General features: G+C 35.8%; 2 protein-coding genes across 17 annotated transcripts in view; one reads left to right on the forward strand and one right to left on the reverse strand.

Moving 5' to 3' along the window:
- The window catches only part of LOC139970087 (uncharacterized), an 853,056-nt gene that overhangs the window by 662,931 nt on the left and 174,843 nt on the right, over nt 1–15,282 (reverse strand). The gene's annotated exons all lie outside the window — the stretch shown is intronic.
- The window catches only part of LOC139970036 (NLR family CARD domain-containing protein 4-like), a 554,750-nt gene continuing 548,638 nt past the window's right edge, over nt 9,171–15,282 (forward strand). Inside the window, exon 1 of the mRNA XM_071975614.1 lies at nt 9,171–9,603. The gene's annotated coding sequence lies outside the window, so the exon portion shown is untranslated. The remainder of the gene's footprint in view (nt 9,604–15,282) is intronic.

Genomic DNA, 15,282 nt, shown 5'->3' on the forward strand with positions numbered 1-15,282 from the left:
ATTTGTAATTGCCTATTAATTTGTTGGAAAAAGTAATGTAAAAATTAAGAACCTGTTGTCGGGACGGGTGTTATTTTAGAAGGAAATTCAAAAAGGGATGTCAAATATATAAACTCTTAGAAGAGAGGGGTAGAGTTGGTGGTATCAGGAGAGAGTTGTAGGGTGAAGTACTTCATTCAGTGACAATTGAAGAAAGAGCCATTGATATGAATAGGTTATTACTTAAATATGACTACTTGCCTGTTTATATTATACATGTTATTTGTTTTTTGGGGAGGGGGGTGGGAGGTAAGGGAGGTGTGAAATAGTTAAAAAAATTTAGAATGTTAAAGAAAGAAAATGTATTAAATGGTGGACGGCATTCAGATAGTGTTGTCATTGGTGGGGGTATAGGAAGGTAGTAGGGAGTTAAGTAGTCACGCGATATCAATTAAAGAAAGTATGATACATTCAGCTGATTATATGAATATGACTGATTATATGACTACCTGTATATTAATTATTATTATGCATATTAATTAATTATTATATGAATATGACTGATTATATGAATATGACTACCTGTATATTAATATTACATGTGTAGGGTTTGTGGTAGTGTGAAATAGACATACAATGTCAAACAACGTAAATATATGAAATATGACAAACGTTAACTATTTAATCGTCACAATCTATCAGTCTAAACTACTAACGATGATATAGAGTCAAGTAGTCACGTGATATAAATTAAAGAAAGTATACAATAGATACATTCAGCTGATTAAATAAATATGACTACTTGTCTATATTAGATGTGTAGGGTTTGTGGTAGTGTGAAATAGACATACAATGTCAACGTAAATGTCTGATATATGGAAACCGTTAAATATTTAATCGTCACAATCTATCAGTCTAAACTACTAACGATGATATAGTATCAATCGTATACATTATGAACGATACGCAGATGTTAATAAGAATATTAAACATTTTGTTTTTGTAGTATTTTGCTTTTCTATATCCAAATAAGTACACAAATTGTTTTACGTCATATTATTATTTATTTTTTTATATGAATTAATGGATTGATTTCATCTTTTAAATTCTAAAATATAATTAAAACTATTTATATTTTCGACAAAAAATAATTGTCCCTGATTAATTTTGGAAATGTTTCTAATCATCATAATCATTTTTTCCCGGCTACGAAGACCTTTTAATTTGACCCCCCCAAAAAAGAAGGAAAATCATTAATCTTTATAATCTAATCCTTTAATGAAGAAATTGTGATATGATGAACTTGGACAGATGTGCATCTACTGAAATTACGTCAACGGTTATCCTTCAAATAATAGGTCCCCAGAAAAGAAAAGAAAAATACACGGTTGGCCACGTATGTAAGTTGGAACGTGCATCTAATTATGTTACTGGACATCACCATTATATGTTAGTATTATTACTTTTGTCATTATTATTCAAACCATTTAAGAAATGAAAAAGACCATAGTCATCGCCTGGCACACTGTTTGCCAATGCAAAGATTCAGTTAAAATGTTTAGCATTATCGTGGAGTGAATCTATAGTATTGCAAAACAAATGTGTACCAATTTCATTTTCTTAATCGTATATATGCATTCCTGGTATTGCAAATGTTCTTCAGACCGTTCCACTTGCAAGAAATATAGCTACGATAAGCAAATAGGATGCACTGTGGACGCTGCTTGACTAACAATATTTCAGTAAAAGTAGTGTTTTGTTAATTATTGGAGAAACAGAGAAATAAAACAAAAGGGTTGTTAGCATCCATTCAATTATCAATAAAAAATGTTAACTCAATCTGACAATAGTAATCCGTTGGCCATGTTGGAACCAACCGTCAGAGAACTAATGAGTACAGGAAATCAGGTTCAATACACCGCCTGCAGGTTTGGAGGTAAAGCTACGCTTCTAAGGCACGAGGTTCGAAACCGGTAAAGAAGGTCTTAATTCCACTGTTGCCAACTGCCACCTGTATCGAACAACACTAGTAAGCACGTCATACCCCAACAAGAATGTCATTTTCCGTGTTTAACACTTCCGATAACCACGCCATACTCCGTCCGAGAATGGTAATACTGCTTTTATGAATTGGTTGGATTCAAGCGCACAGTCTGTATATGACTACGAATGTTACCTTTATATCGATTGACCTTAAATTTCCGCCTTTTCTTTGAAATCGCGCTCAGACAGCACTTACGTAGCTAAACAGGTGCGTATCCAGGGGGGGGGCGTTGGGGGCGCGCGCCCCCCGGGTAAGGAAAAGAGGAGAGAAAAAAAAAGAGAAGAAAAAAGGGAAAAGGAGGGGAAAAAAGAAAAGGAGGAGAGGAAGGAAGGGAAAAGAAAAAGAAAAAAGAGAGAAAAAGGAGAAAAGGAGGGAGTAGAAGATAGCCAAGACCTCGGGAAGAGAAAGATCCCTATTATATACACAGGGTAGCCAGTGACAGATCAAGGATTACGGAGGGGGTGTGCGCCTCACCCTACCCCTTACCCCGACAACTCCATTTTTGACGTTTCCGTTTTTCCTCTCTCACTAATGTACTTGAACTCGACCGAGTGGTCGGGGAACATAACGCATTTCGGGAAGGGGGCGACCGCCCCCCCCCCCCGAGCAAATTTCTTTATGACATCGCTAGTAATTTCAAAACAGACAATGCTTAGATGCAACTTACAAGGCCTGGGAAGTGTCATTTCCAGCGATTTGGGAGGCATTTTCGGCCAAAATTTTTCTTGTACGCTTCGCGCCAACTCATAGTTTGCCTACAGGCTTCGCCCTCCCTTGGCAATTACTCGCTACACGCCAGTTCGAATTTGTAAAGCAAAGAGCAGATATAACATCATATCAATGAGCATTGAAATGCATGTTCCACGATGAACAGCCTCAAAAACTGTCAATGTGTGTAGTCAAAGGCGTAGGAGCCAGATTGGATTTGGGGGCTGTAATGACTTGCCCGAAAAAAAGCCAAAATTTTTCAAAAAGGTTATGGATGGAAAAAACTTTTGGGAAATACTTGGTTCTCAGGCAAAAGTGTACATCTGGTTGCTCATTTTCAAGCCCGAGAAGTGCCATTTCCGGTGATCTGGGGGGTATCAAAACCAGAAATTTTCTTGTACGCTCCGCGCCAACTGATGGTGGCGCTCCGCTTAGATAGTAATTCGCGCCCCCGGGTTAGAAAATCCTGGATACGCGCCTGCTAAATGACTTCCTTCTCGAGAGTACGTAAACAATGTGATAAGACAAGAAGGGCAGCGTTCAGATTGACCTCAAAATGAAAGTATCTTTTAAGTATAGTTACATTACGTTTATGGCAAGCCATGTGGGACAAACACCGCAATATATATCCGCGTATTAATTGGAATTTATACGCGTATTAATTGGAATATATACGCGTTTATATTATTAGCCAATCATATGGCTTAAATATACCCGCATATTAATTCGAATATATACACGTATAAATTCGAATATATACACGTATTAATTCGAATATATACATGTATTAAATAAAATACATATGGGGATTAAATCCAATATATGCACGGATTAATTAGAATATACACGAAAAAACATTTCCGCTCTTGCTGTGTACATATACCAACGATATATGTTTTGGCGGGCTCGCGAGATCGCTTCAAAAAGCGAAACTTTACACATGTAGGCTACAACACATGTATATTCCAATTAATACGCGGATATATTTTGCAGTGTTTGTCCCACATGGCTTGCCATATACGTTTATCAAATAACATCACGGACAATCAAAGGCTCACTGGCGTTAGAATAGCGACAAGATGTCACTTTCAGATTTTGCATTTGGATAATTTACCTTAAGATCATTTTTGCTTAATCTGTTAAATTGTTGTCTGTTTAACTAATATGATTTTTATTCTTATTTTGATATCAAAAAAGCTAGATATTTTCGTTATAGAAAAGGATCGTCTGCGTTGAAATATAAAGCCAGCGACGTCCTCAGTTGCAGGTAAACATAAATCCTGAACCGTTGACAAAATGTATATCACACTGCGAGTATTAGTCGTAGAGGCAAAGCAAACTTTCATTACGTTTGGAAACTTCGACAGCACGTTATTGCAAGCCTAGGTTTGAGCGCCCACCTTTAAATGATATTTATCTCCTTAAAAATGTTTTGCACAAATCGTAAATGGTACCACAATCTGAAAATGCTGAAAGCAACGAACCCACAAAATCAACACAATTGCTACAATTATTGTTAGATTCGGGTATTCTACGACTGTACCAATGAGCTCGACTTAATAGATGTAAGTTTACTAAGTTATCTTGGTTTCTATATTACTTTTATTTTGTTAAAAGTCGACTTGTAAATTGCTACCACGGCTATTCCTATCACGTGATTTTTAGTAAAACTAGAGGTCAGTTATGACTGCAGACTCCAGGCTACATAACTGTGAATCTCTTTGGTCGCTTTACTGATGTACACTTGCAACAAAATATACTTTATCATTATAAAGAGGGATCTAACACAAACATGTTACGAATTCAGTTCGTAGAAAGGCATGGTATCGTTTATTCAGCCTTGTGTAATGTAACTACTAATACAGAGAGTTTGGAGGTAAATCATCTTGATATTATCATTACGGGTCGACTTAAAATCCTCCACAAAGAAAATATTCAGATTTAGACGTTGGCAGTATAAAAGTTTCCAGTTATTAACAAGGGTTGCAACTTTCGCAAATGTAATTCTCGTTAAGTTTAGCATTCCATATCATACCATACCTATATCATAGTACATACACAATTTTCTAAATTCTAATCACTACTGCATGCTTGTTCAAGTCCACGTCTTTGATTGTCTATTTTACAGGTTATACAATGTTGGTATACATACAGTTAGCTACTCGTTTGCTTATTCAAAACTGATCTCAAGATGGTCGGAATTGTCCGGTTTCTGTTATCGAAACTAATAGTGATTATATTGGGATACCGGATGAATAAAGGCAATTAAACATACTCAGTAAACGATGTGAACATCCCATGTTGTTGTTTCAAGCTACACACTGCATTGCACACAATGGCGTATCCATTGAGCCCACAAAGGTTATACACTAGATCAGTCAGTGTGTATTGACTTGTAAGTTTATATATATATATATATATATATATATATATGTTTATTTGTTAATAAATGGAAACTTCTCGAATCAGGAAACTATCTGTTCAGGGGTCGCAATACTTTGATTCAACAGTAAGTAATGAAGACATGTTTTTTCATTCCATACTGTGTGTATATGTGAATTACATTGAACCACATCGTAACAGGGATAAGAATGATAAACCGTTCCGCCATTTTATAATGTCAAATTGTAGAGTCTGGAGAGGTAAACGAAATAGTTCCAAGAGAGATAATCGGAGTAGAAGTAAGATTAATTTGACCATCAAGGAGAAAAATCACATTTCTAGCCAGTTTCTATATATAAAAAAAAACACGTGACAGTACTATTAGACTGCAGGGCGAGATAACGTTATTTTCTACCGTTAACGTAACAAGTAGGTTTGATTCGTATGACCAGTCTATGCTGTACATTACAAGAGGAGCTGTTTGATTTCAAATCAACCCTAGTGATGTCAAATGGCCGTGACGTAGCAAGTTCCATACAGTTAAATGAATTTATTATATAGTTACATATGTTTTATAACATTTCTATCGTGATTCAAGCTGAAGCTGATATGAAACTGTAAAATATTGTAAAGTAACTGTATTGTACTATGAATAACACTTCATCTCATTAACTTGTACGATTACAACATGTTGTTAGTAAGTTGCAGTTATACAAGAAAACTGCTGCATGGAGTCTACTGTGCTTGTAATATATTGCATTGTACATACAACCCGTGACTATGTGACATTGTACTGCAGTAAGAGAAGTAATAAGTATATTTTAATTAAGAGTTGAACGTTAGTGCAGTCGGTTACGTGTTTAGACACACGTTTAGTGTAACTCGTAGTGTTGTAAAGGATTATTCCATCCGATAACCAAACATGTCTGTAGTATTAGACTCAGTATGTGCCTGACTTTATTACTGTCCGTCCTGTATTTGCTATTGTCCCACATCTGCTGAAGACACTTGTCTGGTTCCTATACCACCATATGCTGGACAGGTAAATTGTATTAAGGGACATACAGTTAGACGACAGTGAAATAGTATAGACTGGGGGCACTTTCCCTATACAGATTACAATTACCCCGTCCCCCCATTTCCACTTAACGAACAATACCGGAAGTAATCCATGGAACGACTTTCTGAGATCTCATGATTGTGTGACATTTAAGGAAGTCATTGGCAAAACGAAAGAATTCTGCCCGGGTTAATAATTATAAGCTTTTACATATTGTGATAATGGAATTGAAAATGATCTTGAGGTCGCAACGTTTATCAATGATTCCATCTCTAATATTGATCAAACTGTTACTGACAATATTCAATATTTAAAATAGTAAACGAATAACGGAAAATGTTTAGGCATTTTAAACAGCCGAAAAGAAGAAAGACATTTATAGCGATCGCTGGACTCTGATCAGAGGTCTGTTTCGAACCCCGTTGTTAGACATTAACCTACTTTGCTCTTTTCTAAGATTTCATTTTGTGATCTTCCTATGGGTTGCAACCCCCACCCCAAATTCCTACGCCTATGTCGATATGTATATTGTCATATGGCTACAACTCTAGCAACCTCGAATTTCACGGAAAGTTTGGTTAGTGCTGCCCCAATTGCTACTAGTAAAAATGTAACTTTGCATCATGCATGGGATATTAGGTCAAATAGGGAACACTTAGTATCATCCAATTAACACATATGAGTGAATAACAGTAAACAGGGAGTAGTGCTCGACAGTATCATAACGCATAGTAACACGAGCATATGTCATATTGTGGGTGCATGTTATACCGTCAACAAGCTAAAGTACTTCCAATACTGTAGCATATTAGGGTTGCTACACTTGGTACAGGGGAACAAAAATATAGCAACCACTAACGTAAAATATGAGGATTGCTACACTGGGAACAAAACTATAGCTACCACTAATGTAGAATATGAAGATTGCTACATTTGGTACAGGGAGACTAAAGTATAGCAACTACTAATGTAAAATATCAGGATTGCTACTCTTGGTACAGGGGAACAACACCATAGCAAGTACTAATGTAACATATTAAGATTGCTGCACGTGTAATTGGGTAACAAAACTATAGCAACTACTAATGTAGCATGTTGGGGTTGCTACACTTGGTACAAGGAGACAACACTATAGTAAATACTAATGTAGCATATTAGAATTGCTACAGTTGATTCAGGGGAACAAAACTATAGCAAATAATATTGTAGCATGTAAAGATTGCTACACTTGATACAGGGGAACAAAACTATAGCAAATACTATTGTAGCATATTATGATTACTACACTTGATAAAGGGGAACAAAACTATAGCAACTACTAATGTAGCATATTAGGATTGCTGTACTTGATATTGGGGGACAAAACTATAGCAAATAATAATATTAAATATAAAGGTTGCTACACTTGGTACAGGGGAACAAAACTATAGCAACTACTTATGTCATATATTAGGGATGCTACACTTGGGACAGGAAAACAAAACTATAGCAACTATTAATGTAACATATTAGGATTGCTATACTTGGTACAGGGGAACAAAGCAATAGCAACTAATAATGTGACATATTAGGAAATGCTACACTTGGTACAGGGGAACAAAACTATAGCAACTACTAATGCCATATATTAGGATTGCTAGACTTGGGACAGGAAAACAAAACTATAGCAACTATTATGTAACATATTAGGATTGCTATACTTGGTACAGGGGAACAAAGCAATAGCAACTACTAATGTGACATATTAGGAAATGCTACACTTGGTACAGGGAACAAAACTATAGCAACTATTAATGTAACATATTAGGATTGCTATACTTGGTACAGGGGAACAAAGCAATAGCAACTACTAATGTGACATATTAGGAAATGCTACACTTGGTACAGGGAACAAAACTATTGCAACTACTAATGTAACATATTAGGATTGCTACACTTGGTACAGGGGAACATAACTATTGCAACTACTAATGCCATATATTAGGATTGCTAGACTTGGTATAGGGGAACAAAAATATGGCAACGACTAATGTAGCATATTTGGATTGCTATACTTGGTACAGGAAAACAAAACTATATGAACTGTTAATGTAACATATCAGGAAATGCTTCACTTGGTACAGGGGAACAAAACTATAACAACTACTAATGTAACATATTAGGATTGTTAGACTTGGTACAGGGGAACAAAGCAATAGCAACTAATAATGTGACATATTAGGATTGCTATACATGGGACAGGAAAACAAAACTATAGCAACTATTAATGTAACATATTAGGATTGCTATACTTGGTACGAGGAACAAAGCAATAGCAACTAATAATGTAACAAATTAGGAAATGCTACACTTGGTACAGGGGAACAAAACTATAGCAACTACTAATGCCATATACTAGGATTGCTAGACTTGGTACAGGGGAACAAAAATATGGTAATTACTAATGTAGCATATTTGGATTGATACACTTGGTACAGGGGAGGAAAACTATAGCAACTACTAATCTAGCATATATGGATTGCTATTCTTGGTACAGTAAAACAAAACTATATCAACTATGAATGTAACATATTAGGAAATGCTACACTTGGTACAGGGGAACAAAACTATAGCAACTATTAATGTAGCATATAAGGATTGCTATACTTGGTACAGGGGAATAAAGCAATAGCAACTACTAATGTAGCATATTAGGATTGCTACACTTGATACAGGGGAGCAAAACTATAGCAACTACTAATGTAATATATTAGGATTGCTATAATTAGTTACAGATCAACAGCATTTCTATCCTTTTCCTTTGTCAAGTATTCTTTCGTTTGTTTTATATTTATTTAATATACTCCTATATTTTCTATTCCTCTTTTTGTATTACTTTTCTTTATGTTTGCTACCATTTCTGTGAATTGGATTTGCACGAAAAGATATACGTGTGGCCTCTTCAGCTCTACTCTATTTTTTTCTTTGATACTTTTTCCATCCTTCCAACACACTGTTAAACTTACAGCGGGTAAAATAGAAAATGAAACCGAATTCAATCAGTTTAGATATTGTTTGGATTTCTCCGGCAAAGGAAATGACCGTGCTAGGAATATTTCTAATAAATATCTTTAAGCAATGTTTGGATTAATAGTTATTGCATCCTTCCGTCAGTTCAACCGCACGCGCATGGTAGACACTATTGACCTCACATTATGATGATATTATGTATGTTATGTATATCTATATATATATATCGCGTGTTGTAGGACAATACTTTTTTTGGCTGGTTTGCGCTCTTCACTAAACTATATATGTGCTGCATTATGACATAGTCTCAAAAACAACTTCCACGATGAAGCTGAGTGCAGAAATCCATAGTGGTTATTGTACACCACGGAGTCGTCTTTTACTTTATTTTATGAGAAGATTGGATCAGGCGAATTAAAGTGTACGTACAAAATGACTAAAGTTACTTTTTACTTAATGTATAGGCCCATTTAGCGTTTAGCCAATTAGCGCAACGTTGTGTATACTATTATATATGATTTGCCTACATGTAGGTCATAGAATTAAGCTAGTTATAGCAATACTTTATTTATCTCTAGGTGTTACAGATCAGTCTAGCAGGCTACAACTCATTTTGTTTTATTGCAGAGTAATAATATAGCGATAGAGTTGTTAACATTAACGCTTGTTCCTCACTACTCAGACACATTGATATTTTTCACACTACGTCCCGCCGTAACTTGTATGCCTATATCAATTATTAGGAATGTTTGGGCAAAGAGTAGCTATTTGCGATCCAAATTTTGATTGGGTGTAATTTTGTTTATATATATATTTATTTAAAGTTACCTTTTGTTGGTGTTTGGAACTATATGTCAAGTAGGTTCCCTTGTGTCACTCTTTCAAGGAGAACGGCAGGGAGGGGACTATCTTGTAATTTACTGCTGAGAGGGAGAACATAATGAAGATACGACGTCGTATTTATAGTGGTTATGGACACTTCAAAACTGTCGAAAATCAATAAATTACATAAAATATTAAATAGAGCATAATCTGAGGAAGTAAAGCCCATTGTAATATGAAAGTCGAAATCTACTAAATTCCACTTAGTACTGGTTCTTGTCAAAATCACTATGCATTTGTGTGCCTGAAATCTTAGTGCATAAGCTTTGTACAATCTCGTGAAGCATATAGCGTATGTATATGAAATAAGTACGTGATCTAACACTGTAGCTACATACCCGTACTTATACGTCGGTCAGTTTCACCCGAGTTCCGTGATTGCGCACTAGAGAAATCGTTGCTGAATAAGGAAGTGTATCTCGAAAGTAGCCTACCACAGTAACCTATAGGCTAAGGCTGTATACATACAATGTAACGTTATTTACAACTATAGAAAGGAGAAACTAGGGGCAAATCAAATTGTGTTTCACACTGTGTGACAACCGTAAAAACTTTAACGGACATTTGAATTTAAGGATGATAGTAAAATGGTTCTGCTGAAAAAACCTGACATCACTTGTAAATATGCACAACAAATTGAGACGTTTTACGTTTGGTGGAGAGCAATATTGAGCGAGAGTTATATGACAAATGAAGGTGCAGATGCAGCTTCCCTGAGCTTGATATTTAAGGCAGCCATTCTTCCTCGAATAATATACTTATATCAAATACCAGGTACGTAGCCAGGGGGGAGCAGGGGGAGCGACCGCTCCCCCCATTTCAGTGTCGAAAAAAATGTTTAAAAACTGTCGTGTTTTTAGCATGGTATTATGTCAGTGCTCTTTTGATCTTGAATACTCGTCAGCTCCTTTAACTCGATTATAATCGTAGTAACATTCACGCCTACTGATTCAACTACTTACTAAGAACTAAGCACTCTGGACGCCATAACAGGTCTCTGTTTGTGAAAGTACACCTACTCTTTCACAAAAACGGGTAAAATCAAATTCATATTTCAAAGTCGAATGCACAATGTATGTACGCAGACGTACCAATGATATGTTTTTTTTGCCGTACAATGCAAAGCGCCCTCACTATTTTCAAGGCTTCACTGAGTATACACAAGGCGATGCACTGTGCCAGCATTCGTCCTAGTTTAATTTCTAGGCATGTCAATCACATTGTAATGAGTCACGTGATATAACACATGTACAGCTACAGTACATGTCGTACATCGTACATCTCTTGGTTTTCTATTAATACATCAAAGAGATGTACCGCTGAACATCACCTGGACGATCGGTAAACATGCATCTCTGTGTTACAGTTTTCTTTCATTTAATTATTTAGAACAGCGAAAATCATCTTGTTTAATTGTTCATCATTTGTTTTTTTCAAGACTATTGTTTAGCGAATAAATTCCTACAAAATCATGACGTTTGGGGTTAATTTTGAATTTGATTTTTGTTGTTGTTATCTTGCAACAACAGTGTCGCGTTGTAAATAGACTGTTTTAAAAAGAGAAATGTTAAGAACGGTACAATTCAATTATATATATTAGCGTGGATGCATAAAATGTTTCCTCAACAGTGCTACTGTGACACTAAACTGATCTAAAACGATACGTGATTTGTTTGCACCCAATATAGTTATCCAAAGCATTTTAAACAATATCGCGATTTTTCAGAATAAAACCACATTTTTGTACACAATTTACGTTATGACTTACTGATTTTGTTGGCATCCAAATGGACATTATATATAAAAATGTTAGCCTGGTTGGAGTCATATTATATCGTTGAAATTTCGTTGAAATACTTAGGGTGTTTTTTATCTTCAATAAATTGTATTTGTAATTGCCTATAAATTTGTTGAGGATGTGTTGGTGGTATCAGTAGGGAGTTGTATATGGTAAAGTTCATTCAATGAACATTGAAGAAAGAGCCATTGATATGACTAGGGAAGTACTTAAATATGACGACTTGCCTGTTAATATTAGACATGTTTTTTTGTTTGTTTTTTTTGAGGAGGGAGGGAGGGGGGTAAGGGAGGTGTGAAATAGTTAAAATAATTTAGAATGTTAAAGAAAGAACAATGTCTGAAATGGTGGAAGGCATTCAAAAAGTGTTGTCATCGGTGGGGTATAGGAAGGTAGTAGGGAGTTAAGTAGTCACGCGATATGAATTAAAGAAAGTATACAATAGATATATTCAGCTGATTAAATGAATATGACTACTTGTCAATATTACATGTGTAGGGTCTGTGGTAGTGTGAAATAGTCATACAATGTCAAACAACGTAAATATATAATATATGACAAACGTTAACTATTTAATCGTCACAAACTCTCAGTCTAAATTACTAACGATGATATAGAGTCAAGTAGTCACGTGATATAAATTAAAGAAAGTATACAATAGATACATTCAGCTGATTAAATAAATATGACTACTTGTCTATATTAGATGTGTAGGGTCTGTGGTAGTGTGAAATAGACATACAATGTCAACGTAAATGTCTGAAATATGACAACCGTTAAATATTTAATCGTCACAAACTATCAGTCTAAATTACTAACGATGATATAGTATCAATCGTATACATTATGAACGATACGCAGATGTTAATAAGAATATTAAACATTTTTGTTGGTAGTATTATGCATTTTCTATATCCAAATAAATACACAAATTGTTTCACGCCATATTATTATTTCTTTTATGGAAGTAATGGACTGATTTCATCTTTTAAATTCTATTATATAATTAAAACTATTTATATTTTCGACAAAAAATAATTATCCCTGATTAATTTTGGAAAAGTTTCTAATCGTCATAATCATTTTTCTTTCCCGGCTACGAAGATCTTTTAGTTTGACCCCCCAAAAAAGAAGAAAAACATTTATCTTTATCATCTAATCCTTTAATGAAGAACTTGTGATATGATGGACTTGGACAGATGCGCAGTTACTGAAATTACGTCAACGGTTATCCTTCAAATAATAGGTCCCCAGAAAAGAAAAGAAAAATACACGGTTGGCCACGTATGTAAGTTGGAACGTGCATCTAATTATGTTTCTGGAATTCACCATTATACGTTAGTATTATTACTTTTGTCATTATTATTCAAATCATTTGGAAAGGAAAAAGACCATAGTCATCGCCTGGCACAGTGTTTGCAAATGCAATGATTCAGTTAAAATGTTTAGCATTATCTTGGAGTGCATCTATAGTATTGCAAAACAAATGTGTACCAATTTCATTTTCTTAATCGTATATATGCGTTCCTGGAATTGCAAATGTTATTCAGACCGTTCCACTTGCACGAAATATAGCTACGATAAACAAATAGGATGCGCTGTGGACGCTGCTTGACTTACAATATTTCAGTAAAAGTAGTGTTTTGTTAATTATTGGAGAAACAGAGAAATAAAACAAAAGGGTTGTTAGCATCCATTCAATCATCAATAAAAAATTTTAACTCAATCTGACAATAGTAATCCGTTGGCCATATTGGAACCAACCGTAAGAAAACTAATGAGTACTGGATATCAGGTTCAATACACCACCTGCAGGTTTGTAGGTAAAGCTACGCTTCTAAGGCAAGAGGATCGAAACCGGTAAAGAAGGTTTTAATTCCACTGTTGGCAACTGCCACCTGTATCGAGCAATACTAGTTGTCACTCTAGATAAGCATGTCATACCCCAACAACAGTGGCGTAGCCAGACTTTTCCATCGGGGGGGGGGCAAAGGGGGGGCGAAGGGTTTGATTGGTGGGGCAGAATAAGCTAGTACAAAATACATACCAAACAGTTTACATGACAAACTGTGGCAAATCGGTTATTGTGTCAGCAATGTAGGGTACAGATGGTCACTCTAGTTAGCTGACGTTTTATGTTATTTCCACATAGGTATTACTAACGACAAAACTGATCACTGAAAAAGTCATCGATAATTCTCTTTAAAAATCTGAATAGACTATGCTCTTTCTGTCAGTATTCAAAGATGATCAGCATGATATCTGACTTGCCTGGGAGTGTAACCCCCCCCCCCCCCAATCAACAAAAGATGTTATCATTCCCCCTGCGGACCCTTCTTTTGCACTTTCTAGGGCTCACTCAAACAGTCTAGCGAATGTTAATTCGCCTTTTCTGATGAGAACTGAGAACTTATCGACGAATTTTGCGCCCTATTACAGACTCAGCCTCAGATAAGGTGACCATATTTTCGTGACTGAAATCGTGACTGTCCCCCTCCCCTTTAGAAAATTTTCAAGTGCCTAAGGTGCTTAGATGTAAAATGGTGATACTTTGAAGCACTTTTTAAATCAATTTTATTTTCAAAAAATGTAGCTTTTTCTTAAATGAAATCCACTTACTTTTCGTGTGATTTGCTCATGCTCACACTATAAGTGTCGTTGTGTCGCCGTAGTTGCCATTTATACGGTCGAAAGAGTGCTAGGCTAGATCGATCTAGCATATTTTTAACAGTGTTTCCACTTTACACTGGCCCACCTGAAATACTGGTTATAAGTTCCGTTCTGCGACTGCAAACTTGACTAAATTTTGTTTTTACAATTATTTTACTAATAATGTGGGATATTTTCGAAATTCCTGAACATTTTGACGAATCGGGGACATTTTCGGGGACACTTGTTCATCGGGGACAACACACTGTAATCGGGGACTGTCCCCGAAAATCGGGGACGTCTGGTCACCTCGGGCCTATGAGCTCACTACGGAAACACACACGTATATAGACTACTAGGCTGTTATGTGTTGAATGTACCTAACCCAAGAAACACATCGCGATTGGTCGCGTAGGCGTAGCAAAACATGTTGTAAGTTTCAGTCAAAATGCAAATTGTTTCTAAATACTGTGATATTCATTCTGCCATACACGCCACTCACGTGTGAATCATTTCGGAACACAATCCAGGGATCAGGGATAACCATGTGAACATAAACTGAACGTTGCCTCCGCTTGTGAGTGCCGCGGAGACCGTTTAATTAAATTGCCAACCCGTTTCCACATTTGACAATACAGAGACAGTGGCGTTTTTTGCGCTGCTGCTTGGGTCAAATTCTTTTTCAAGGCAGTTTTCCCATGGAAGTGATTTTTATTTTGGCCACCCAATTTCGCAGATAGAGAATTAGGTAAAAGGTAAAGAATAAAAATT

This window comes from Apostichopus japonicus, chromosome 7, assembly GCF_037975245.1.
Source record: "Apostichopus japonicus isolate 1M-3 chromosome 7, ASM3797524v1, whole genome shotgun sequence".
Classification (NCBI taxonomy): domain Eukaryota; kingdom Metazoa; phylum Echinodermata; class Holothuroidea; order Aspidochirotida; family Stichopodidae; genus Apostichopus; species Apostichopus japonicus.